This window comes from Urocitellus parryii, chromosome 15 (genome assembly GCF_045843805.1).
Source record: "Urocitellus parryii isolate mUroPar1 chromosome 15, mUroPar1.hap1, whole genome shotgun sequence".
In the NCBI taxonomy this organism is placed as follows: domain Eukaryota; kingdom Metazoa; phylum Chordata; class Mammalia; order Rodentia; family Sciuridae; genus Urocitellus; species Urocitellus parryii.
This window is the reverse complement of record NC_135545.1, coordinates 8735868-8760666: the sequence shown is the minus strand read 5'-3', so window position 1 is coordinate 8760666 and position 24799 is coordinate 8735868. Positions and strand designations below refer to the sequence as shown.

At 39.6% G+C, this 24799-nt stretch overlaps 1 pseudogene; it reads right to left on the bottom strand.

Annotated features, from left to right (window-relative positions):
• Positions 1-6847: 6847 nt before the first annotated feature.
• Positions 6848-24526, bottom strand: LOC113177969 (sulfotransferase 2A1-like; annotated as a pseudogene).
• Positions 24527-24799: the final 273 nt, after the last annotated feature.

Sequence of the window (24799 nt, the reverse complement as noted above, 5' to 3'; positions counted from 1 at the left end):
AAACTGTCAGGTAAATTTTATCCCCCCCCCAATTTAAGGAACTATTTTCTATTTCAAATGAAAAAGTTTTAAATAATTGGATGGGGGAAGCTTGATGTTCTCAGAGTGTTTAACTTTACAAAGACTGTAGAGTTGGTGATTCATCAGGGTCTTGGCTTGAATGCAGTCTGTTCCCCACATGCCACAGCCTGTATTGGTCACCACTGGGCTTTGGCTGGAGCCTTTATTAGGAAAATGAATCATCCATTGACAAGTGATCAAGTTTTTATTGACCAGCATGATCAGGACTAAAACGAACAGGATTTTATTTTGAGATGCAATTGATGAATCTGTAACTTCTGTCTCTGTGAAAACATCAAGAACTATCTTCAAGCTGCGGAGACATGAACAAGGGAGAGTCAGTCCCAGTCTATCTCACCCTCCAAGGATCAATATCACACCCACTTCTCTCCCTGAATCCTCTTTTCCCCTCTCTGATGGGAGATCTGGTCTACCCCAAGAACAAATTCACATGAGTCCAGGGAGCAGGGGAAGCCGAGTCACCTTTGAGTTCAGTGGCATAAGAAGGGTGTAAGTATTTTGCTTTTATGATCAACTTGAATGTAACAATACTGATTATTTTCATGGACACATAAATAATGCAATCCCTTTTTTGAATACAGTTTACTATACTGAAATTTTTGAGTGTTTTCGTAGCAGTTAAAGTGACAGTCCCATATGTTCATGGAGATGATTTGGAATGAATGTTTCTTATGCTTTAGCATGTAACTGAAAAGGTCTTTCTGACCCTCTATGAGGCAGATCCAGGGCACAAATCCATTTTTTTTCTTTTTAGATGTCCATGACAGTAGAATGTATTTGACATATCACACAGACATAGAGTTTAAGTTCCCATTCATGTGGTTGTACATGATGTGGAGTTACACTGATTGTGTAACATAGGACACATATGAACATAGGAAAGTTATGTCTGGTCCATTCTACTGTCTTTCCTATTTCGACTCCCCCTCTCTTCCCTTCATTTCCCTTGTCTAATCCAATGTTCTTTTATTCTTCCCTCCTCCTCCCTTATTTTGTGTTAGCATCTGTGTATCAGAGAGAACCTTCAGCCTTCATTTTTCTTGTGAGTAACTTATTTTTGCTTAGCATGAGAGTCTCCAGTTCTGTCCATTTACTGGCAAATGCCATAATTTCATTCGTCTTTATGGCTGACTAATGTTCTATCATGTATATATACCACACATGTCCATTTTATAGATAAGAAAGCAGGCTGGCAGAGGTGATGGCAATGGTGAGTACAATTAACACTTTAGCTCCATGAATTATCTTTTATAGCCAGTGCATGATGAAAAAAAAAATATATATATATATATATATATATCTTTTTTTCCTAGCATCTTTTTAAAAATTATTTATTTATTTATTTAATCTAATTAGGTATATTTGACAGCAGAATACATTTTGATTCATTGTACACAATTGCAGCACAACTCTTCATTTCTCTGGTTGTACACAATGTAGCTTCATACCATATGTGCAGTCATACCTGTACCTAGAGTAATGATGTCCATCTCATTCCACCATCTTTCCAGCTCCCATGGAATATATATATTTCTTCACATAAAACTGAATATCTCTTGTTAAGGGGTGTTATAATCCCTCTGGAATGTCTCTTGATATGAGGGTTGTCACATTATGGGTGACACAGTGGATGGAACCAAGTGTGGGTTCCTTTCATGGGGCCAGTAAGAAACTCAGCTCTACACACAGCCTCAGTAGGAGCTGGGACAGTGCCAACTCTCTCCCCATCACCCTGAAGCTACCTTGATTTCTGAATCTATTAATTTTATGATTGCACAGCTAATTATTTTCATTAGCATTTTCAAAGATTTTTGGATTGAGGCAGTCAGAAAGAAAGGAGGGACCCAGGAAAGAAAGTAGACATGACCCACAGGCCTTCGAGAATCCATCCATATGTTTAGTACCAGGAGCTGGATCATCTGACCCTGTGATGGCAACAGGGACCCCATCACTGGTGGGGGACAGACAGGCCCCCTCTCAGTTGTTCTGTTAAAATTCTCTCTGGAGTGGCACTGGGATGGGTCCTGGGGCAGGGCCGGCACTGGCTCATGCAGTGCTTCAGGGACAGGAGAAGCCCCCAGCAAACAGCAGTCTAATGGGACTGGTGGCTTCTGCTCAGCACCACTGACTCCTATTTCCAGGAATAAGCACCTGATGGATGAGGGGCCTGAGGCTGAGTGTGACAACCAGAGGGCCTTGGGCGTCTCTCCCAGAAGCCAAGTTCCCGAGCAGCCCAGGAAGAACTAGCACTGGCTGGAGCCCAGGAGTTAAGTCCCCAGGAAGCCAGTTGGAGGAACAGGGACCCTCTGCATGTACAAGCAGCACAAGCACTGAGGCTGTGTCCCAGGGAGCCCTGGGATGTCCCTGGAGACCCAACAGGAAGGGTGGCCACATCACTCCCCAGAGTCCCCGTGAGTGCAGGGCTGTGACTGAGCCTAGAGTGGAATGACCACCCCACAGGCCCCCTCGTGTCTTCACCAGTGTTGTGATGACGACTGCAGGGACCTTTCCAAAGAGTGGCAGCAGGAGTTTCCCGTGTGCACAGAGCCGGGAGGTGGCGGGGAAGACTGACTCGGCCACACCGAGCCTGTGTTAGGTGAGGGCCTCGTCTCTGAGCTCTGACAGGCTAAGGTGCTCAGGCTCTGCGTCTGTCTCGGGTCCTAGGATTGGCAGTTCCATGGGCAGAGAGGGCGGAGGGGATGTTCATGAGAGCCTCGAGGAGGGGCGCGTTGGATGCTGCCTGTTGCTGAGTGGCTTCTGATGACGCCTCGCTGAGGTGATGGGCTGTGACCCCCAGGTTCGGCTGTGACCCAAACTTCCTAAGCCTCACTTCCCTTGTTCCTTAATAGCTTAATGTTGCCTAATGCCACATCCTCAGTCATTGCGAGATGCTGAGTGTGAAGTACATGGCATGGTGTCCAGTGCAAATTGAGCACCCACTGAAACCCTCCGTATTTACAGGCATCACTTCTTTTAGTGCACTTTGCTTTATTGAGGTCAGATTTTATACTTTTTACAAATTGGAGTTTTGTGGTGCCCCCAGGTTGAGCAAGTTTGTGAGTGCCGGGTACCCAATAGCCCACATGAATGTTAGCATTTTTTTTTGCAATAAAGTACATTTTAGTTAAGATTTGTACATCTTTTAGACAAAATTCTGTTGCACGCTTAGTAGAACATGTAGTCTACTTAATGTTTTTTTATGTATTGGGCAACCAGTAAGTTCTTGTGATCCCCTTTACTGTTGTGTTTGCTCTGTGGCAGGGTCAGACAGAAACTTCTAGGTAAGTCATGGTCCCAAGGCATGGTCTCCACCTTTCTTTCTTATCTTTTCCATGGCATTAACTTTATTTAATCATTAGCCTGTGGTCAAGGACAGATAATCCAAGCCAGGCACCAGTCTGAAAGTGCACAGAGTCCAAACCCAACCTTCTACCTGTCTCTTTAAGACCCATGAGCTAATGGTTTTCTTATTTTAAAAGTTTGACTCCCCCCCTTGAAAAATAATCAATAGGTGACTAACATTTTGTGGCCTCTGAAAGTTATATGAGAATCAAATTTCAGGGCACATGAATATAATTGTATCAGAACTCAGCCACATCATTCATTCTTGTGTTATTGGTGGTTGATTTGGATCCACAACGGCAAAGTTGAATATTTGCATCAGAGACCACATGGCGAGTGAGCCTGAAATGTTTAAGACCAGGCCCGTCCTAGCCTTTGCTGAGCCCTGATCTAAGTTATTACAAGATAATGCATGCTTCAAACTTTCCCCTCCATCAGTCCAAAGGGTTCCCACATTATGAATTTGAGAATACCCTAATTCCATTTTCTCCCAACCATCTTGCTGCAGAAGGGAACATTGCTTCCATGTTCTATCTGGTTATTTCAGTTTTGCCCCATATCCCACCATGTGTGGAACAGAAGTGGAGAACTTTGACAAAGGCAAGAAGCCCAGAGAACCAAGACTTCCATCCCACAGGCTCTTACCATTTTGTTGAACTGATGGTCTTCACCAAACCTCCAGGATCTCAGTGAAAGGGAGATGCCTGTCAGTCATGCGTGAGCCCTAGGGGTGGCATCCATGCTTTGCATACATGTGCTCCTAAAAATCTCAGCATGATATCCTCCCATGTGAATTGCACTCCCAGTTCCTCTGGGGAAACCGAGGCTCAGAATGACAAAATCACTTGTCAAGTCTAAGTGGGTGTTACAGAGGTGGGGGGTGCAGAATCCACACAGACATCCCAAGTCCAGTTCCTCACATCCTTCAGCACACCATGGTTAGCAAGCTCTCACAGACTGTTTTCCTAGGAAGTTTCTTCTTCAGAGCCACAGGGAGCATGCCTTCATCCATTTGAAAATATTGGCTTAGAGTCTGTTTAGGATCAAATCAGTCTCCTTGAGTCAGAATAAAGGGAAAGATAGAACTTACTCAGTTCCTTTCATTAGCTAACTGAGCAACTTTGCAGAGTTCTTTTGATTTCTGAGCCAAAAATATTTGTTCTAAAGAAATCAAGAGCCCAATGGATACCCTACATTTTTCTTCTTTGAGTTAATTTGACACCATCACGTCAAATCCAGGATACACACATCAGAGGGAACAGAAGTCTGTACATGTGGCAGGTAGTGGAACTCTTGTTACTTATTAAGCTAGTCCATCTTTGATTTGATTTGTTTATTTTCTGCTTTTTGGTGACTACTCTTAATGTTTTTAATTCTAGACACAACATCTCCTAAGGACAATGGGCAGTTATATCCCTGAATATCTATGAAGCTGTGATAAATATGTGAACATGGGTTCTAGAGATTTGCCTATGCTGTACCCTGAGGGCAGATCCAAGACACTGTGAGTGGGATCGAGAACACCCTACCCTCTGTGTGTGCTGGGTGGACACCAGAGAGAACCCATGATTCCTTTGTTGTTCAACTTAATAGTCCTTGTGTACGAGAGCACTTGACCATCTGCAAAAAAGTATTTTTTCAGAACCACAGTTTCAGAACCAACTGCAAGGATGGTAGGAACTGGGATAAAAGCAGGGTTCTGTGCCAAGATGGAGTCTTCCCTGGGATAGTCTCTGAGAATGGTGTGATGGATGCTGCTGAACTTGATTCCCCTTGGTCTTCACAGTTCCAAAAAGAAAAGAATCCAATGTTCACAGGCAAGCAGAATTTGTCATAATGTCATGAAATGGCCATAGTATCAAAAGAAATCTACAGATACTATGATCCAAAGTTTTAGGGAGGCAAAGAAGAGAGAAACAACAAGAAGGCAAACTTCTGAGTTCTGTTTTTTAGTTCCCATTGGACATCTGCAGGATCGAGGGAACAGTCAGTCAGGGATTTTACCAAAATGGTCTTCAAAACCCTTTAAAGAATCCTAAGTGACTTTTATCATCATATCCTCGTGTAAGAGGTGTTTTCTACAGCAAGGTAGAGAAAGACACTAATACTATATAGCACAACTGCTTGTTCTCCAAAATTCATAAATTTTAAAGTCAAATAAAAGTAGGCAGAGGTAGAGATAGAGGAGTTTATTTAGATTTTAACTTCATTACAAGGTTATTGGGGGAACATTTAGTAATACCTACAACAGGCCAATGAGAGAACAGTCAACTTCAGTCAAGTATGACCTCGGAAAACTCTTACCTTTGTTTTTGTCATTCTTGCCAAATAGTGATTTAAATATGGGAAAATTGGTGAGGGGGAAACCCAGAGTCATCTACAAGAAAACAGGTAACTCAACTGTGTTCCAAGTCTCAATTCAACTCTGAACTACTTTGTACATGTCAGCTCAGACAAAACCATATGTTAAATGCTGGGTAGAAATGAGAGTCTATAAACATATCATACCATCCACCATTCATGTGAGGTTTAAAAGTTCTATCCATATCACTTGTTAGTTATGCTTTACACAGTATTGGGAATGAAAATAACACTGGGTTGGAAATCATACTCCTGCAGATCATCATCATCATAAATTCTACAGATACATGTAATAGAAAAGGAACATTAATGGCTTGCAAATTATATTTCTTGATTTAAATACTAGACACAATTGTGGGTGATATTCATATTATGTTCGTAGGTTTCTATCTTTTTAAAATATTGCAAAGATTTTTTCTTTGGGTCCCGGGGAATTGAATTCAGGGGCACTCAACCACTGAGCCACATCCTTAGCCCTATTTTGTATTTTACTTAGATACAGAATCTCACTGAATTGCTTTAGAGCCTTGTCGTTGCTGAGGCTGGCTTCGAATTTGTAATCCTTCTTTCACTGCCTCCAACGCTGCTGGAATTACAGGCATGCATCACCGTACCTGGCTTGAAGTATTACAAAGATTTTATTAAAGCTAGGATATGATGAAGTGAATAGGGGAATCCCAGTAATTTTTAACAAGCAAGTGATAAGAGAAGCAAAATGTATATTTCAAATCCCAGAATGAAGAAACTGGTTTTTAATCTTTTCTCAGAGTTTTATAGTTATCATAGTGATTGGGTTCATCCAGAAAAACTCATCAATGCATGGAAATCAACTTTAGTTCATGATCCCCCTTTCCCTGTGTTACCCCTCTCCTCTCCCATTTTCTGTTCTCTGCTCAACTAGATTTCCTTTTGTTCATCTGATAATTTATATTTCATTGGCTCTTTATGTTATTTTCATTCACATCCTCTTTTCTGTAGAAATGGATTTTATGCTAAGAATGCCTCAGTTGTGTACACATTCCATGACATTAAAAACAATGACCATATCCAGAATTTTTAGATGTTACTCCCATGGGAACAGCTTTTTGGGGAAACCCGCCATCTTCTCCTGGTAAACTTTATCAAAGGCTTCAGCTTGGGCCACTGTGAGGTGATTCTTCCAGTCCCCACAGATGCCTGGAAAACATGAAGTAGACACAGGTCAGATCTAGGGATAGGTCTTAAGACGGCTACCTCCTCCCTGCTCTGTCAAGACAGCAGAGTGACCCCTGTGTCATTGGTGAGGCCTTCTCCTGCCTGGACACCATGCCTATTTACAAGTCTACCTGCTAGGAAAGTGTGTCCTGACTTCCCTCCCTTTTCAAAGCAACCTGTACAGAATCTATGAGCAGCAATGCTGGGTATAAATCAGAAGATCTGGATCATAATTAATTCTGAATACTTCTTTCTTGAGAACTGTGGCTCAATCTAACAATTTATGACTTGGGTGATCAGAGCAGGTCAAACTAGTCTCTCTGCTTTTGGCCAATCCCTGTGATCAGTTCTTCTGCACAAGGAACCCATGTTGATCCCTTGCCAAATTCAGTGGTTCTACTCCCTTGTGGCTCAGGGTCTCCCAGGATGTCCAGTCTCCTTCAGCCATGTTCCCTGGTGCTTTGAGGTCTAGGTGTATGTTCCTTCTTGGTTGGGACTCTATCCCTGGGAATGCCCATTTGCTCTCTCGGCTCCATGACACAGTCTTCTGATTCAGCTTCCAACATGCCAGGCTGCCCCCTCCTCAGGGTGTTTACCTTTCATGCCCCTTACCCCAGAGTGCTGTCTTCGAGACACATTCACCTCCAGTCCATTGGCCTCACTCAAATGTCAACTCCAATGCAGTGACTCAGTGGGGCTCTCAGTTCAGAACCATACATCACCATCATTGTTCATAGCATTGATCAAACATGAGAAGTTCTATGTACTTCCTTTTTGAATATACATACAGTATTCATTTCTAACATATTAGGAAATCAAAACTTTGTAAATTGTCTAAGATATAGAGCTTTAGAGAATCACATAATATATGCTCAATAAATAATTGTTGAAGGTTTAACAAAGAATGAGTAATATACTAGCATAATATCCCATTTTATAGGCAAGGATTTTTAAAAAGCCCTGGAGTTGTTACCTCGTGAGAAAGCAGCTGAGGAAAAAGCTGCTAAAGATATGGACATAAGTCCTACACTTTACCTATGTGGTTACAGTATTGTGGATAATAAATCAATTTTAAAATTTTTGGTTAATCTAATTAGTTAAAATATTAATTAAATTATATGTTAAATATAGAATAATAGTTAAGCTTATATATGTATGCATTCGGACAATTCACTCATATGAATGTAAAGTAGCAGAATGTCTAATATGTAACTGCTGTCCTATAACCATTCATCCTTCCTCCCATGTTCACTGATATCTTCATTATCTGAACCATCTTCATGTGATTCCTTCTGCTGGGCAGGTGCTCTCCCTCTGAGCCCCAGCCCCAGCCCAGTCCTGTTTTCTCTCACTGTGCTCCAGAAGCACTGGTTGGCAGGAGTCCTGACCTTTTGAATAGCTTTTGAAGAAAGATGTGACTAAGAGGAATTTTGGTAAAACAGGTTCGGTGTGTACTTGAAGTGGAAATTTTCAATACACCTGAATCCAAGGGTGTAGTTACGATTCATCTCTCAATACAGAAAGGAGGACTTACAGTGTCTCATAGCAAATAACCCACTCCCTAATTTCTCCAATTTGGTCTTTCTTTGTGTATCTATCTCTTTAGGGCAGTTCTCTATGGTAAGTCACCAGTGGAGTAGCCTAGACACGACCATCTCCAAAACCCACCCTTCTCTCCAAGACTGAATCAACTTTCTCAGTTCATCCCAGTCCCATGAAAATATTTCTTCCATTAGGGCACACAAGAAGCTTTCTTGGTTATGAATGATTCAAGTTGATACCTTTCAACACTGTCACTCTTATTGTTGGGTGGTAAACACAGAATGCGCTCCAAGCATTCTCACACATTTTGAAAACAGAGCAGTTACCTTTTCTTGTAATTTTGAAATGACTAGAAGAGAATTCTTCAGGCAATATTTCAAGATTGGACATCTTGTTTTGATTCATGACTTGGAAGGAGCAATTCTTGAGGACTGAGTCCATTTCTTCTGGATTTAACTTCTTTCCCAGGAATTGAGAGATCTTCTCTATGTGCTTCTTGGGTCCTACAATGTGAACAATCAAGAGTGATGCTCTGAACAGTAAGGACAGCAGAGACGGGAAATGGGAACAGAAGTGTTAAGAGGGTGTAGGGGAGGAAGAGGAGAGGATGACATCTCAAAATGGGAAAAGACTGAAATGGATGCTGGACCGAGGGAGAAAAAGGGCAAGGGGCCAGCAGAGGGAGTGAAGGAGGTGGTGACGTGAAGATCAACAGGGGATTCCCAGGGAGGCTGAGCTCAGTACACCCCAAAGGCAGGTGATGGGATTTCTAAAGAGACTCTTAAGAATGGAAGATAATTGCCATCTGACAGGAGTGAGATGAAATCTTAGAGTAGTTTTGATTTGCATTTCTCTAATTGCTAGAGACGTTGAACACTTTTCACATATTTTTTGATCAATTGTATTTCTTCTTCTGTGAGGTATCTACTCAGTTCCTTGGCCAATTTATTGATTGGGTTATTTTGTTTTCTGGTGTTAAGCATTTTGAGTTCTTTATATATCTTAGAGATTAAGGCTTTATTGGAGGTGGATGTGGTAAAAATTTTCTCTCAATCTGTTGGTTCTCTCATCACTTTATGAATTGTTTCCTTTGCTGAGAAAAAGCTTTTTAATTTGAATCCATCTCACTCCTTTCAGAGTGGAAATCATCAAGAGTACAGGCAATCATAAATGTTGGTAAGGATATGGGGAGAAAAGTCACACTCATTCGTTGCTGGTGGGACTGCAAATTGGTGCAACCACTATGGAGAGCAGTATGGAGATTTCTTAGAAAATTGGGAATGGAATCACTATTTGTCCCATCCATCCCACTCCTTGGTTTATACCCAAAGGACTTAATATCAACATACTACAGGGACACAGCCACATCAAAGTTTATAGCAGCTCAATTCAAAATAGCTAGACTGTGTAACCAACCTCAATATAGATGAATGGATAGAAAATGTGGTATATATACTCAATGGAATATTGCTCAGCTTTAAAGAAGAGTAAAATTATGGGATTTGCCAATAACTAGTTGGAGTTGGAGAATATCATGCTAACAAAAGAAGCCAATCCCACAAAACTAAAGGCTAAATGTCTTCTCTAATATGTGAATGCTAATTCACAATAAGGCAGAGGGCACTAGGGAAGAATAGCTTTACCTTAGATTAGGTAGAGAAAAGTGAGGGTAGGGGAGGGGTAGGGATGTGGAGATAGGAAAGATAGTAGAATGAAACAGACATTATTACTCTATTTATGTATGTGACTGCATGACCGATATGATTCTGCAACTTGTACACTCAGAGAAATGAGAAATTATATCTCTTCTCTGTATATCAAAGTGCATAAATGCATTCTACTGTCATGTTCAACTAATTACCACAAATAAGAAAATTAAAAAAAAAAGAATGGGAGATAAGTAAGGGAGACAAACCCCCAAAGAAAATCCTTCCAAGGAATGATAGTGTGTCCCATAAAAGGACCCTTGAATAATACATAGTAATTCATAATATTTTTCTAAACGTGAGCTCCATGATTATTGATGTATATTCCTGGGAGATCACACTAAGAAATAGATCTTTATAAGAAGAAAGGATTGCTTAGAATCCTAGACTTTCCTGTTCAGACTATAGTGTTTATTATCAGCTTTTTTTACATGAGCCTCAGGCACTATATAGCAAGAAGACACACAACTGTGGCAATAATTTAAAAATGTGTTGTGTGATTTGAGAGGAGAATCACAGGGACGTGTGGGAGCTTGCTGCTGAGGTGGCTGAAGGTGGCACCAAGGTCCTTGGTGAGAACTGACCTCATGCTGAGGACACAGCAGGACAGGAAGCAGCTGCAGGAATGTGACCAAGGTCCTTTCTCCAGGGGAAGCAGATGCCTGTGCCTGTGGCATCTTCTCTGTCCCCAAGACAGGCTCACAGGCCAAATGTCTCCTAAAGTTATGTTCACTCTTTTGTTTTTTCTTGTATTGTTTCCAATTCTAATAAAGTCTAAAAATTTAAAAATTTTCAATTACTTTTTGACCTATGAAACTCACAAAGAGAACTGTGCATCTTTGTGCAGTTCAGTGTGGCATTTTTGTGCTCAACAGAAAAATAAGATTAGAATAAGTACCTATTCAATATGTGACAATCCAGTCTATACAAGTGGCACATCTACAAACTCAGATATGAATCATTTATTTAATTGGGAATATTCAAAACCCTCTCCACTTGCTAATTATAAATGTATAATTACTGTTCTCCATAGTCACCACATTATGCTACAGGTCATTAGCAGTCATTGCTGTTACCCAGCTGTACCCTGCACCCACCTACCAGTGCTGAGGATCATCTGCAGGCCTTTTCTGTTACTCCAGCCCCTGACATCTCAGAATAGGTACACAAAGTGACAATTTCCCTTCATGTCACTGCATCAGTCATAGGGAGAATACAGAGAGGTGGACACAACTCTGGGATCAATGTTTTCTGGCCAATCCCTTCTTATCACTAAGTTTCTGTCCACATCATAGGTCCTGCACCCAGAAACCTTGGCAGCCAAAGGTGCTAGCATAAGCCATGTCACTCGTGGAAGGCCCCTTTAGATGTTGCCAAATGAAATAAATTTGAAGACATGAAGATAATGCTTGGACCAATCTGTCAAAACCAAATGCCAAAAGTTTTCTCTGATTTAAAGGTGCTGCTTCATAATGTGGTTGGGGTGGGGCAATGGGAGGATTAGGTAAACTCTAGATGGGCAAAGAGGAGGGGGGAATGCAGGGGCATGGGGGTAGGAATGTTGGTGGAATGTGATGGAACTCATTACCATAGTACATGTATACAGACACAAATGGTGTGACTCTACTTTGTGTTCAACCAGAGATACAAAAAAATTGTGCTCCATGTGTGTAATGTGAATTGTAATTCATTCTGCTGTCCTATATAACAAATTAAAAAAATAAGATCTTGGAGCTTGGAGAGGGTCACACAAAAGAAGAAAAGTGGAGACCAAGGGCTCATGTACTCTTAGTGACCTCTGAGAGTCTATGCTTTGGCAGGGAATATGGAGTGTAGACACTGAGGACCAGGGGCATCTGAGGGAACAAGGATGGTCAGGGATTGGTGGGTGCTGAGTATGAGAGGGATCTCACCTTCTGCAGCTCTTCATAACTCAGCAGCAGGACGTTCTCCCTGTATCTCATGGACATCCAGCCACGAATGTGCTCGAACCATGATCCATAGGGCACTGTGGGGCAGGCATATATGTGCAGGTTACATACTACCATAACAGGTGCTTTGCCATCCCTGTCACTCTAAATCCTGACATCTTGTACATGTATAGTTGATAAGTGCTCCTCAAACTAGGTACTGAAGTATAGAAGGGGATCATTCCTGAACTCATTCTATGGAACTAGTATCATACTGATACCCAACCCAGACCAAAACACACCAAAAAGAAAACAACAGACCAATATTCCTGATGAACACAGATACAGAAAACCTTATTAATATATTGGCAAATCCCATTCAACATTAAGATTACACACAGGACATGTTGTGTTCACACTTTAAGATTATACACATCGCATGTTGATTTCATTCCTGGGATGCAAGTTTGGGTTAACACATGCAAATGCATAAATGAATTTCACCACATCAACAGAATTTTCCTTGACAGAGGAACTTTGCAGAGCATCATAAAGGCTATGTGTGCTCAATATATAATTGGGTTTTTGTGACAAACCCAAAGGCCAACATTATGCTAAATGGAGAAAATCTTGAAACATTTGTCCTAAAAGTAGGAAGAAGGAAACTATGTCCACTCTAACCATTCCCATTCAATAGAGTTCTTGAAAATCTAGCTAGTGAAGTCAGACAAGAGAAGAGAATCAAAAAATCACAAGTAGGAAGGAAAGAAGCCAAAGTATCATCTTTTGCAGATGATACGATGCGGCTTGAATTCCCAAAAAGCTCTCCCAAAACACTTATAAACTGGTACCCAAGTTCAGCCCATAAAAATTAAGAACTTTTCTTCATAATAACAATGAATCTGCTGAGAAGCAAATCAGATATTCAATTCTATTCACAATGGTCTCAAAAAATACCTACGTAGCCAGCTGTGGGTACATAATATAATCTGAGCAGTTTAGGAGGATGGGGCAGGAGGATAGTGAGTTCAAAGCCAGCCTCAGCAACTTAGCAAGATCCTATGCAACTCAGTGAGACCCTGCCTCTCCAAAATATATAAAAAAGATTGGGGATATGGCTCAGTGGTTAAGTACCTCTCAGTTAAATACCTGGTACCAAAACAAACAAACAAACAAACAAACAAAAAACCCAAAAAACAAAAAAGAAAACAAACAACCTTAGGTATAATATCCCTAAAAGGAGAAAGACCTCTGACAAAGAAAATTGTAGAACACTGAAGAAATAAATTGAAGAAGACAGTTTAAGGCCCTCCCACATTCTTGAATAACCAGAATCAAAAATGCCACATTACCAAAAGAAATCTACAAAATCATACATAGATGGGATATAATTTCTCATTTTTCTGAGTGTACATGTTGTAAAATCACATTGCTCCTGCAGTCACATATATACATAAGGTAATAATGTCTGTTTCATTCTACTGTCCTTTCTATCCCTATGCCCCCTCCCCTCCCTTCACCTCCCTTTACATAATTTAAGGAAACTCTTTTCTCTAGTGTTCCTTCTTATTGTGAATTAGCATCCACATATTAGAAAAAAATTTGACTTTTGATTTATTAGGATTGGCTTATTTTGCTTAGTATAATATGCATTATAATGTCATGTATAACTAATTAAAACAAATAAAAAACTAAAAAACCTAGCATGCTGATAAGCAAGTTGGAATATAATGAAACAATACAGGCCTGTATCAAAAATGCATTAGACTTCAAATGCAATGTTTATTGCATGTAGAATTAAAGTACTTAGTATGGAAAATATGAAGGCCAGCCCTACTCACAATTTTGCCAAAATGAAGAAATTCTTAAATGTGTTGAGGCCAGAATACAATGATATTTAGTTTACAGTTACAGGAAAAAATTATTTGTGACTTTCATTCCTTGAGTGAGAGATCAGCTATAGTAATAGAAGTTTATTTATGACCAATGTTTAGAATTTCCAGGTAAGGTGACTTGGCTGTTTTTTGAGGCAGATATTTAAAATTTTGGTTAACTCATGAGCATTAAAATGTTGGGGGCAAATTATATGTAAATCTCTACAAAGGGTGTTGAAATAGTTAATAAATCACAGAGGAAAGAAAAAACAAAGAATCTCAAGAATTGATGCAATCCCCATCTAATAGCAATGACATTCTTCACAGAAAAAGAAGAAACAGTCCCCAAATTTTAATCACAAATAAAATCTAAAGCCATTCTGAGCAATATGAACAATGATGAAGGGCTGGGGATGTGGCTAGTGACAGAGCACTGGAGCAGCGTGTGCTAGGCCCTGGGTCTAATCCCCAATACACTCACAATACACAAAGGACAATGGTGGGCTGGGGTGGGGCTCAGGGGTAGAGCCTCACATGGGTGAGGGAGGCACTGGGTTTGATCCTCAGCACCACATAAAATAAATAAATAAATAAAATAAAGATGTTGTGTCCATCTACAACTAAAAAGAAATAAAAAAGAGTAATGCTGAAATTATCACATTTCCCAGTGTCAAATCATACTAAAGAGGTAAAGTTACAAAAAATTGTGCTGATATCAAAACAGGCATAGATCAATTGATTAGAATAGAAGACACAGAGATACACTCACAAAGAGGCAGCTGATCCTTAACAAAGACACCAAAAGGAAATATTGGGGAAAAACACAGCATGTTTAATAAATGGTGCTTGGAAAAGTGAAGAATGAAGCGAAATTCTGCACAAATATCAACTCAAAGTGGACAAATAACATAGGAATTAGACCATAAACACTGTGACTACTAGTAGAAATCATAGCGCCTACTCTCTACCATATAGATCCAGGCTTGACTTCCTCCATAAGACTCTTGTTGCTCAGGAAACAAAACCAAGAGTTGATAAATAGAATGGCTTCCAGTTAAATAGCTTCTGCACAGCAAATGAAATGAGACACAGAGAGAGGCCTTACAGAATGGGAGAAAATCTCTGCCTGCTACTCTTCTGACAGAGGATTAACATCTAGAATATATAAAGAACTCAAAAATCTTAACACCAATAATCACATAGCCCAATCAATTAATGGGCAAATGAACAATCATTTCTCAAAAGGGGAAATATAATGGCCAACAAATTTATGAAAAAAATTTTTAACATTTTTTAAAAACATGAGAAAAGCAAATCTAAGCTGCACTGAGATTGCAACTCACTCCAGTTAGAATGGCAATCATCAGGAACACACATAATGATAAATGCTGGCAGGTGTGAGGGAAAAGGAACACCTACTCACTACTGGGATTGGAAATCAGTACAACCACCACAGAAATCAGTATGGAGTTTCCTGAAAAGACTAGGAATGGAACCACCATATGACCCAGTCATAGACTCCTTGGTATTTACCCAAAAGAATTAAAGTCAGCACAATATAGCAATACAGTACACCCATGTTGATGCCAGTTCAATTTACAAAAGTTAAGTTATGAAACCAGCCTGGTGTCCACTGACTCATGCATGAATAAAGAGAATGTGGTATGTACACAAGATGGAATTTTAGTTATAAAGAAGAACTCTATTATGTTATTTTCAGGAAAATGGAACTGGAGATAAGCATGCAGATTGAAACAAACCAGACTCACAAAGTCAAGGTTGTCTGTTTTCTCTCATGAGTGGAACATATGCAGAAGAAGAATAAAATAGGGATACCACAAAATAAATGAAAGACCAGCAGAGTAGAGGACACAGATCTGTGTGTCACAGAACACTCACCATTTCCTTGGATGAACCATTGAAAATATTGTTCCAGTGACTCTGGTTTCTTAGAAACCTTTGTCATAGTATAAAAATAATAACCTGACACAAGAATATCCTTGGGATTTCTCATGATATATATCACCTTAAATAAAGGGAAAATGAAAGAATGAAAAATCAGTCTCAATCATCATTTTTCACCCATTCTTGATCTTTACCCCGGCAGTTTTTACTTAATCACTGTTAAACATCAATGAATTCCTTTAATGAATTAATTATAACATTCATTCATAAAATATAGATTTTTAAAGTTCCTATTACATATTCATGTGCTAGGAATAGAAGAGGAAGACCTTGTCTCTTCTTCCTGGGATATTAGTCTACTCCACATGGAAGCTACTGGAAAGTTTTAGATGGTAGGTGTTGAGGTGTGTGTGTGTGCTTTACCATAATGATCACTAACAGCAGAAGTGATTAATCAATTATGGTATATTCAGATTCATAGCAACACACAGTCATTCTCACACTCAAGACCATCAAGGAATCTCCCAGATATGGCATCCATACAGCATGAATGCATTTATACAAAATTCAGGAATAAACAAAAGCAATCTGTAGCAGTAGTCCAGGGAGGGCTCCCCTCAGGTGGTGGGCATCAATTGATAAGATGGGGCCTGTGGGGACGTTCTGGATGGTAGAAATGTTATACATCTGGTCTAGATGATAGTTTCCAACTGGGTATGTCTTTATGTGCATATTAAGAGGCTAGTGTTCAAGATTAGTGAACACACACACGTGCACACACACCACTTGGGGCTTGAACACCAGAAGTTGACTTTAGTTGCCCCAACTCTCTTGGTGTTATTATTGGAGGTCTTATGTCTCCTTAGACCCCAGTTTAATCAGGCAGGGGTTATTGAAACACAACAGGAGAATGGAAGTGGGTCTATTAGGGAAGACTCACTGTTAGACAATTTATGACAGTTCCAAGACAGGAGATTATTATTCTAGGTTTCTTGGTGTTGTTTAAACAAAAACAAAAATTTCAGAAACCAACAAACACTTTAAGGAAGCATGTTTCTAAAATTAGTCTGTTGCATGTTACATCTTGGATATCCATGGTCTGTGCTGATCATCTGTCAGCCATGGGGAGGATGGAGTGGCTGCTGATCACAAAGCACAGTGACCTGCAGTGGGCTGCCATGGTTAGAATTGCTAGTCGTGACTCCTGAGAAGTCCCCTGGATTTATGCATTTATTCATGTATGCTTACTCTGCTCCCCATATGGGCAACACTGACTTAGATGCTTGCACCTACCTGTTAGGAGGCGTTTATTGAATGAATTTTGGGTAAGACCTGCAAAGTTGGGATACTCTATTGTAGATGCAAATATAAATTCTGGTTGCACATGAGATGTAGGTTCCTAAGATTCTAGCAGTAGTCAGTCCCTTTACCCTTAATTCATGGTAGGCTAATCCATGGAATCATTCACATCCTTGTACTCAAGTGTGGTCTGGTTGTGGCCACATCAACCTCACCTAATTTCTGAGAATTGCAGGTCTCACCAACCTATCCAATGAGCACACACCCCAGCAAGATCAGCAGGGGTTATCTAGGCGCATGGAAGGGCAAAAGTCATCGATCAAACATTAGGCACTGACCTTGGCCTTGGAAGTGAAAAAAGACTTTGGGAAGAGATGGAAGGAGAGGTGAGAGGCCAGGAGCCGTGGGCCCTCTCTGTCATTTAACAATTTGTATCCCTCATCTGACTCTAACCATGGTACCCGTTCCCAGATGGGCACAGATTGAATCCATGTGGTATTACCTTTGGAGTGAATCAGGCAGAGAATTTCTTTTTTTTTTTATTGGTCATTCATAACATTACATAGTTCTTAATACATCATATTACACGGTTTGATTCACGTGGATTATGAACTCCCCCTTTTACCCCGTATACAAATTGCTGTATCACATCAGTTACCCTTCCATTGATTGACATATTGCCTTTCTAGTGTCTGATGTATTCTGCTGTCTATATTATTCTCTACTATCCCCCCTCCCCTCCCCTCCCCTCCCCTTTTCTCTCTCTACCCCTTCTACTGTAAATCATTTCTTCCATTTGTATTATCTTGTCTTACCCCTCCTTTCCTCTTATATGACATTTTGTATATCCCTGAGGATCGCCTTCCATTTCCATGCAATTTCCCTTCTCACTCCCTTTCCCTCCCACCTCTCAACCCTGTTAATGAAAATCTTCGTCTCAAGCTCTTCGTCCCTACCCTGTCCTTGTTTACTCCCCTTATATCAAAGGAGTCATTTGGTATTTGTTTTTTAAAGATTGACTAGCTTCACTTAGCATAATCTGCTCTAATGCCATCCATTTCCCTCCAAATTCTATGATTTTGTCATTTTTTAATGCAGAATAATACTCCATAGTATATAAATGCCACATTTTTTTTATCCATTCATCTATTGAAGGGCATCTAGGCTGGTTCCACAGTCTTGCTATCGTGAATTGAGCTGCTATGAACATCGATGTAGCAGTGTCCCTGTAGCATGCTCTTGTTAGGGCTTTAGGGAATAGACCGAGAAGGGGAATAGCTGGGTCGAATGGTGGTTCCATTCCCAGCTTTCCGAGAAATCTCCATACTGCTTTCCAAATTGGCTGCACCAATTTGCAGTCCCACCAGCAATGAACAAGAGTGCCCTTTTCCCCGCATCCTCTCCAGCACTTATTGTTGTTTGACTTCCTAATGGCTGCCAGTCTTACTGGAGTGAGATGGTATCTTAGGGTAGTTTTGATTTGCATTTCTCTGACTGCTAGCGATGGTGAGCATTTTTTCATGTACGTGTTGATTGATTGTATGTCCTCCTCTGAGAAGTGTCTGTTCAGGTCCTTGGCCCATTTATTGATTGGGTTATTTGTTATCTTATTGTCTAATTTTTTGAGTTCTTTGTATATTCTGGTTATTAGGGCTCTATCTGAAGTGTGTGGAGTAAAGATTTGTTCCCAGGATGTAGGCTCCCTGTTTATCTCTCTTATTGTTTCTTTTGCTGAGAAAAAACTTTTTAGTTTGAGTAAGTCCCATTTGTTGATTCTATTTGTTAACTCTAGCGCTATGGGTGTCCTATTGAGGAATTTGGAGCCCGATCCCACAGCGTGTAGATCATAACCAACTTTTTCTTCTATCAGATGCCATGTCTCTGATTTAATATCAAGCTCCTTGATCCATTTTGAGTTAACTTTTGTGCACTGCGAGAGATAGGGATTCAGATTCATTTTGGTGCAAATGGATTTCCAGTTTTCCCAGCACCATTTGTTGAAGATGCTATCCTTCCTCCATTGCATGCTTTTAGCCCCTTTATCAAAAATAAGATAGTTGTAGTTTTGTGGATTGGTTACTGTGTCCTCTATTCTGTACCTTTGGTCCACCCTCCTGTTTTGGTACCAGTACCATGCTGTTTTTGTTACTATTGCTCTGTAGTATAGTTTGAAGTCTGGTATCGCTATACCGCCTGATTCACACTTCCTGCTTAGTATTGTTTTTGCTATTCTGGGTCTTTTATTATTCCATATGAATTTCATGATTCTTTTATCTATTTCTACAAGATATGCTGTTGGGATTTTGATTGGCATTGCATTGAACTTATATAGGACTTTTGGTAATATCGCCATTTTGATGATGTTAGTTCTGCCTATCCATGAGCAGGGTATATTTTTCCATCTTCTAAGGTCTTCTTCTATGTCTTTCTTTAGGGTTCTGTAATTTTCATTGTATAAATCTTTCACCTCTTTTGTTAGGTTGATTCCCAAGTATTTTATTTTTTTGGGGGATATTGTGAATGGAGTAGTTGTCCTCATTTCCGTTTCAGAGGATTTGTCGCTCATATACAGGAATGCCTTTGATTTATGCATGTTGATCTTATATCCTGCCACTTTGCTGAATTCATTTATTAGCTCTAATAGCTTCTTTGTGGACCCTTTTGGGTCTGCTAGGTATAGAATCATATCATCTGCAAATAGTGATAATTTAAGTTCTTCTTTTCCTATTTTTATGCCTTTAATTTCTTTCGTCTGCCTAATTGCTCTGGCAAGTGTTTCGAGGACTATGTTGAACAGAAGTGGTGAGAGAGGGCATCCCTGTCTTGTACCAGATCTTAGAGGGAATGCCTTCAATTTTTCTCCATTCAGAATGATGCTGGCCTGTGGCTTATCATAGATTGCTTTTACAATGTTGAGGTATGATCCAGTTATCCCTAATTTTTCTAGAGTTTTGAACATAAAGGGATGCTGTACTTTGTCGAAAGCTTTTTCTGCATCTATCAAGATGATCATATGGTTCTTGTTTTTAAGTCTATTGATGTGGTGGATAACATTTATTGATTTCCGTATATTGAACCAACCTTGCATACCAGGGATGAATCCTACTTGATCATGGTGTATAATTTTTTTGATATGTATTTGAATCCGATTCGCCAGAATTTTATTGAGGATTTTTGCATCAAGGTTCATTAGAGATATTGGTCTGTAGTTTTCTTTCTTTGAAGTGTCTTTGTCTGGTTTCGGAATCAGGGTGATGTTGGCCTCGTAGAATGAATTTGGAAGTTCTCCCTCTTTTTCTATTTCCTGAAATAGCTTGAAAAGTATTGGTGTTAGTTCCTCTTTAAAGGTTTTGTAAAACTCTGCTGTATACCCATCCGGTCCTGGGCTTTTCTTAGTTGGTAGTCTTTTGATGGTTTCTTTTATTTCCTCTATTGTTATTGGTCTGTTTAGGTTGTCTATATCCTCCTGGCTCAATCTGGGCAGATCATAAGACTCAAGGAATTTATCTATGCCTTCACTATCTTCTATTTTATTGGAGTATAAGGATTCAAAGTACTTTCTTATTATCTTCTGTATTTCTGAAGTGTCTGTTGTGATATTGCCTTTTTCATCCCGTATGCTAGTAATTTGGGTTCTCTCTCTTCTTCTCTTCGTTAACATGGCTAAGGGTCTGTCAATTTTATTTATTTTTTCAAAGAACCAGCTTTTAGTTTTGTCAATTTTTTCAATTGTTTCTTTTGTTTCAATTTCATTAATTTCAGCTCTGATTTTAATTATTTCTTGCCTTCTACTTCTTTTGCTGTTGTTTTGCTCTTCTTTTTTCTAGGATTTTGAGATGAAGTATGAGATCATTTATTTGTTGGTTTTTTCTTTTTTTGAGGAATGAACTCCAAGCAATGAATTTTCCTCTTAGAACTGCTTTCAATGTGTCCCATAGATTCCGATATGTTGTGTCTGTGTTTTCATTTAACTCTAGGAATTTTTTAATTTCCTCCTTGATGTCTTCTAAAACCCATTGATCACTCAGCAACCTATTGTTCATTCTCCAGGTGATGCTTGATTTTTCCTTTCCTCTTTTATCATTGATTTTCAGTTTCATTCCATTATGATCAGACAGGATGCATGGTATTATCTCTACCTCTTTGTATTGTCTAAGAGTTGCCCTGTGACATAGTATATGGTCTATTTTTGAGAAGGTTCCATGTGCTGCTGAGAAAAAAGTGTAGCAACTTGATGTTGGGTGGTATAGTCTATATATGTCAATTAAGTCTAGGTTGTTAATTGTGTTATTGAGTTCTATAGTTTCCTTATTTAACTTTTGTTTGGAAGATCTGTCCAGTGGTGAGAGAGGTGTGTTGAAGTCTCCCATGATTATTGTATGGTGGTCTATTAGACTCTTGAACTTGAGAAGAGTTTGCTTGATGAACACGGCTGCACCATTGTTTGGGGCATATATATTTATGATTGTTATGTCTTGTTGGTGTATGGTTCCCTTGAGCAGTATGAAGTGTCCTTCTTTATCCCTTTTGATTAGCTTTGGCTTGAAATCTATTTTATTAGATATGAGTATGGACACTCCTGCTTGTTTCCGCGGTCCATATGAGTGATATGATTTTTCCCAACCTTTCACCTTCAGTCTATGTACATCTTTTCCTATCAAATGCATCTCCTGTAGACAGCATATTGTTGGGTCTTGTTTTGTGATCCATTCTACTAGCCTGTGTCTCTTAATTGGTGAGTTTAAGCCATTAACATTTAGGGTTATTATTGAGATATGGTTTGTTCTTCTATCCATATTTGTTTATTGATGTTACTAAACCTGATTTGTTATCCTCTTTGACTACTTTCCCCCCTTTACTGTCCTACCTCCCATTGTTGGTTATCAATGTTATTTTCCATTTCCTCTTCCTGTAATGTTTTGCCAAGGATTTTTTGAAGAGATGGTTTTCTAGCTGCGAATTCTTTTAACTTTTGTTTATCGTGGAAGGTTTTAATTTCATCTTCTAATCTGAAGCTTAATTTCGCTGGATACACGATTCTTGGTTGGAATCCATTTTCTTTAAGCGTTTGAAATATGTTATTCCAGGATCTTCTAGCTTTTAGAGTCTGTGTTGAGAGATCAGCTGTTATCCTGATTGGTTTACCCCTAAATGTAATCTGCTTCCTTTCCCTTGTAGCTTTTAAAATTCTCTCCTTATTCTGTATGTTGGACATCTTCATTATAATGTGTCTAGGTGTGGATCTCTTATGATTTTGCACATTCGGCGTCCTGTAGGCTTCTAGGATTTGGGATTCTGTCTCATTCTTCAAGTCTGGGAAGTTTTCTTGTATTATTTCACTGAATAGATTGCTTAATCCTTTGGTTTGGAGCTCTGTGCCTTCCTGTATCCCAATGACTCTTAAGTTTGGTCTTTTGATATTATCCCATAGCTCTTGAATGTTCTGCTCATGGTTTCTTAGTAGACTTGCTGAGCTATCTATGTTCTTTTCAAGTTGAAATACTCTGTCTTCATTGTCTGATGTTCTATCTTCTAAGTGATCCACTCTGCTGGTAGTATTCTCAATTGAGTTTTTAAGTTGGTTTATTGTTTCCTGCATCTCTAGTATTTCTATTTGTTTGTTTTTTATTAGCTCTATCTCCCTGTGAAATTGATCTTTTACTTCCTGGATTTGTTTGTCAATATGATCTTTCATTGTCTGATTTTGCTGTCTCATGTCTTCCTTATTTTATTAGTATTACTATTATTTTTTAAACTTTAATTTCCATTTTTTTACTATCATTATAAAATTTTTTCTTTTTTTTTTGGTTTTAAATTTGTATTTTTTTTTCGTTTCTTCTTTCTTTCTTTTCACTTTTTTTTTTCTTTTGTCTTCTCACTTTTTTTCAATTTTCCTATTCCCCCTTCCTTGAATTCTACCTGCCTACACTCATTCTCTTTAGTGACTTCTTCCCTCCCCTTCTAATATCTCTCCTCCCCAGTGCCTGCAAGCTAGGCAAACCTGCAACCCACGGGCGGGTCAGGTCCAGCAACCTGCCGAGTGACAGAACAGCTACACGTGTCTGCAGGGAACTCAGGCAGAGAATTTCAACCAACCAGTGGGTTCCTAGATGAGGAAGGAAAGTGATGATCACTCATTTCAATCTGAATTGTGACATAAAAAATATATTGTGATAAAATGCATTACATAACTTTACCATCATATGTATTTTAAGCATGCAGTTGTGTAGTGCTGAGCAGTGTTAAGCACATTCCTACTGTTGCTCATCCAATGTCCAGAACATTTTCATCCTGAAAACCTAAAACTCTACTTATTAAGAACAAGTCTACTTATTCCATCTTTCAGGTCCTGGAATCCAAAATGGGGCTTTCTCTTTCTATGAACTTGACTCCTCTAGGTATTTTACACTGGTGGAAGAATATAGTATTTGTCCTTTTTTTGTTAAAGTATTGCATCTAGTATGATGCCCTCAATATTGATGGATGTTGTAGAAGGTGTCAGGATTTCCTTCCTTCTAAGGCTGAATCATATTCCATTGTATCATCATGCAAGATTTTTTAATGTATTCACCTGTGAACAGATTTTTGGTTGCTTCCACCTCTTGGCTCTTTGCTGTGATCTTTTCAATATGTTTCCAATTCCCTTAACTCTCCAGTGCTCTGCCCCTTCCAATGAAATAGGCCTGAATCCTCACCCAGTTTGCAATTTTCCTGCCCCCAGTCCCACTCCTGTATATGCATGATGCATGTCCTTTCAGTCCCTTCAATTTTCCAGGCTTGTTTCTGATTCCCAGCCATTGTCCATGCTGACTCTCCTACTCTAAAATATTCCTTTCACCACCTGACCTCCCATTCAGTCTTTTCATCTCTGTTGAGCTGCTATTTTGCTATTGTGGTTTCACCTTTCAGCTTCTTCCATCCCTTCTCCCATGCCACCACACAAATTCGTGAATCTGCTTAGGATTCATGGCTGTATCTTCTTCCTCCAAGACCTTAGATGATCCTTGCTGAGCACTTATGTCACTCTGCACTAGTATGAATGGAAGTGGCCTGGGCAGTGCCCCTTCCTCTACGAAGCAGGGCTCCATGGCATGGAGAGCCCATTCCATCCTCTTCTGAGTGAGTGAGGAACACAGCCCTCAACTTTCTCATGGGAGATCCTGTTCTGTTTTCTTACCTGATTTTGGGAAAGACACCATTACTATGTCTTCATCCTTTATCACAAACTGAGCACATGCTTCTTTTATAACTTCATAGCTGTAACCAAGAACCAGGAAAGGTAACCCTTCAAACCACAGTAGTAATCTGTCATGGTGATGAGCTGTCTGTGCGTGGTGCAGGGGTTCCAGCTGTAGTCACCATTGAACATTGTGGGAGATACTCGGAGACTAGACTTTAAAGTCAAAAGAATCATTAACTTTTTCTCATGGTCAAATTAACTGGTTGGTAAAAACAACTTGTGATGGTGGTCCAAAGTTTCTTTGTATTGAGCAATTTTGGCCTCATTCAGGGCATGTATGGATCATGATCTGAGGATGATTTCACAGGCAGGACCCCAGAGCAAGTGCTGCAAGACAACCCCACT